Below are 3,271 nucleotides of genomic sequence, written 5' to 3'. Positions count from 1 at the left end.
GGTTGCGGTGATGGTGGTGACTGGGGCCGGCGGCGACGGCTGCGGCTCCTCCCGGGTGTGATGGTGACTAGGCCGGCGGCGGCGGTGGGACTCTCAGGGCTCTCTCAGGATTTGGCTTTTCATCACTGATCCTTCGTAGTATCCTTCATAAACTTCAGCTGTGCCGAGAGAACCAACAGTCAAAACTGGACAGGCTGTATCCCATCCAGCTAAGGCTAGGGGAAGGCTGAAGCCCCTCATAGATACTTCAGAGCTGACTCTGAAGGGTAGGAATGGTCCTGAAATTCCTAGAGGTACATCATTTAGGCTCTAACTCTGTAGGAAGAGTGTAATTGGTACTTCTTATCTATGCTTTTTAAAGATATTAAATTTAAGATATGTGTATTGTCTTAGAAGGGTATATGTGAACTGAATGCAGGAGTCTGAGGAGGTCAGAGGTGTCAGATCCCTCTGGAGATGGAGTTATATGGAATTCTGAGCCACCTGATAGAGATGCTGTACACTGAGCTCAGGTTCTCTGGAAGAGCATTATGTCCTATTAGCTACTGAGCCAGCTCCCCAGTCTTTAAATGATGCTAAGAACTCAGACACCAAAGGTCCTGTTTGTCCTTCTAGAGTTACATATCCAGTGCTGCCGGATGTTGTATTGCCTTATAATGGAGAATTCCTGAGTCCTTCCTGCTCCTCCTGAGTCACCAACCTGTAAATGCAGCGCTAGCCTGCCTGCTCTGTTCAACATAATCAGTTCATTTGTTTGACTGGACGTATGTTCACAGAGTGGCCATAGAAAATGTTCTCATATCACAGTCTTTTCTATGATACAGAGTGGCAGAGGGAGATGAATTATTGTGAGGACCTTGTCTGCTGGTGACCTGAGGGCTCAGTGTTCAAGGGAGTCTAAAAGGATTGCTCTGCTAATTAGAAGAGTCAATACAATGCACACACACACACACACACACACACACACACACACACACACACGCACGCACGCACGTGCACATACACAAACAGAGACAGACACACACATACACATGCAAAACAAGCCTTCAACAAAAAGAATGCTAAGGATAGTTTATTTTGTACATGAACACATAAGGAAGCTGTCACCAGATTATAGAGCTTGCTTCCTCTTCTAAGGATGCAATTTTAGGTCTAGGCAGTAGCCAAGCATGGGCTCTGTAGATTCAGAAGAAATCGATCAGTTATGCTTATGAAGACCTGATCCATCTTCCACAGGGCTGTCAGTCATCTGAAATACAGATGTGATCATGACAGTTCCTCTGCTTATAAACCTCTGGTTGTTCAAGCCCTCACTCTCTGCTCATTAGCTCATTGCTGATTGGATGCGGACTTCTTGTAGTGTCCCTCACCTGGACAACACAGCTATCACAGACAACCTTTACACATCTCCTGAGGAGGGCCCACATTTCTCCTGCTGTCTGACCTTGCCTCCCTTGTCTGCTAGGCTTGTGTGTCCTCACTTCAGCTTCTCCTAGTTGAACTCCACTCTGAATTCTTCCCAGGCAAAGCTAGTCACCACTGTCAGAACTTAACTAGAAACTGGTGCAGAGGTCATGTTAACACACAGTATGTGTCTGCAGTCTAGTTACATTGACCTTTTGAATCTCCTTTATGGCACATGCCTGCCTGATGCATAAGGCATTAATAAATGAATGTTCTCTTGAGTGTCATTGTGTTCATCCTAAGAGAGTTGAACCTCTTTGGCTGAGGGAGAGAAGAGTAGGATGTCCCATGTTATGATTGTATGGCCCTAAGTTATGATGGCTTTTGTGGCCTTTAGTAACTGTGAGATTGTTTTTAACAGTAGAGGGCTCGAGAGCGCCAGCTCGGCTCACTCAAGCTCGCTGCACCCGCCAGCCCCCAGCCGCGAGACCCTAAGGAGTGTGCCACTTCACAGGGCTGCTGCTCCGGCCTCGAGTTGCCTTGCTGTGGCAGTCTTCCACGACGCACACACGTCTCTCATTCTTTAAAAAAAAAAAAAACCTTTCCAAAGAAATAGAATAAGCATCAAGCTGGCGGGAGCGATGGGTCACATAAAGAAAGGCGAGCTGACCCAGGAGGAAAAGGAACTGCTGGAAGTGATCGGGAAAGGTACGGTCCAAGAAGCTGGAACTCTGTTGTCTAGTAAGAATGTTCATGTCAACTGCTTGGATGAGAATGGAATGACTCCTTTAATGCATGCAGCCTATAAAGGAAAACTTGATATGTGCAAATTACTTTTGCGACACGGAGCTGATGTCAATTGCCATCAACATGAGCACGGATACACAGCCCTCATGTTTGCTGCACTTTCTGGTAATAAAGACATCACATGGGTCATGCTGGAAGCAGGCGCAGAGACCGATGTTGTGAACTCTGTGGGAAGAACAGCTGCCCAGATGGCAGCCTTCGTGGGTCAGCATGATTGCGTGGCTATCATCAACAATTTCTTCCCTCGAGAGAGACTGGATTATTACACTAAACCCCAGGGACTGGATAAAGAGCCAAAACTGCCTCCAAAGTTGGCAGGGCCCCTGCACAAAATCATCACCACAACGAATCTCCACCCTGTCAAGATGCTTGTGAGTGAGAACCCTCTGCTGGCAGATGCAGCCCCTCTCGGCAAATGCTACCGGGTGATGGATTTGATCTGTGAGAAATGCATGAAACAGACAGACATGAATGAAGTGTTGGCTATGAAAATGCACTACGTCAGCTGCATCTTTCAGAAATGCATTACCTTCCTCAAAGAAGGAGAGAATAAGCTGGACACTCTGATCAAAAGCTTGTTGAAAGGCCGAGCGTCTGATGGCTTCCCGGTGTATCAAGAGAAGATCATCCGAGAAAGCATCCGGAGGTTTCCGTACTGTGAAGCCACACTTCTCCAGCCGCTGGTGCGAAGCATAGCTTCAGTGGAAATTGGTTCTGATCCCACCGCATTCTCTGTGCTTACCCAAGCCATCACAGGGCAAGTGGGCTTTGGGGATGTTGAGTTTTGTACCACCTGTGGAGAAAAAGGAGCCAGCAAAAGATGTTTGGTTTGTAAAATGGTAATATATTGTGACCAGACCTGCCAGACAACACACTGGTTCGCACATAAGAAGATGTGTAAGAGTCTGAAAGATGTTTATGAGAAGCAACAGACTGAAGCTGCCAAACATAAAAGACAGGAGGAAAAAAGTGTAAAGCCTGGTGTCACTTCCAACCATATTAATGAAGATCAATCAGAAGCTGAAGTGGGCATCTCTCAGGAAAATCCCACTCCTGGCGA

The 3,271-nt window shown here is 46.9% G+C and overlaps 1 pseudogene across 1 annotated transcript in view; it reads left to right on the top strand.

Moving 5' to 3' along the window:
* Positions 1-1,845: 1,845 nt before the first annotated feature.
* The window catches only part of LOC116078716, a 12,781-nt pseudogene continuing 11,355 nt past the window's right edge, over positions 1,846-3,271 (top strand). The window contains exon 1 of the transcript XR_004113621.1: positions 1,846-3,267. The product of XR_004113621.1 is annotated as an ankyrin repeat and MYND domain-containing protein 2 pseudogene (transcript). The remainder of the gene's footprint in view (positions 3,268-3,271) is intronic.

This window comes from Mastomys coucha, unplaced genomic scaffold (assembly GCF_008632895.1).
Source record: "Mastomys coucha isolate ucsf_1 unplaced genomic scaffold, UCSF_Mcou_1 pScaffold5, whole genome shotgun sequence".
NCBI lineage: Eukaryota > Metazoa > Chordata > Mammalia > Rodentia > Muridae > Mastomys > Mastomys coucha.
The sequence above is the reverse complement of the archived record's forward strand: the minus strand, read 5'-3'. Positions and strand labels throughout refer to the sequence as shown.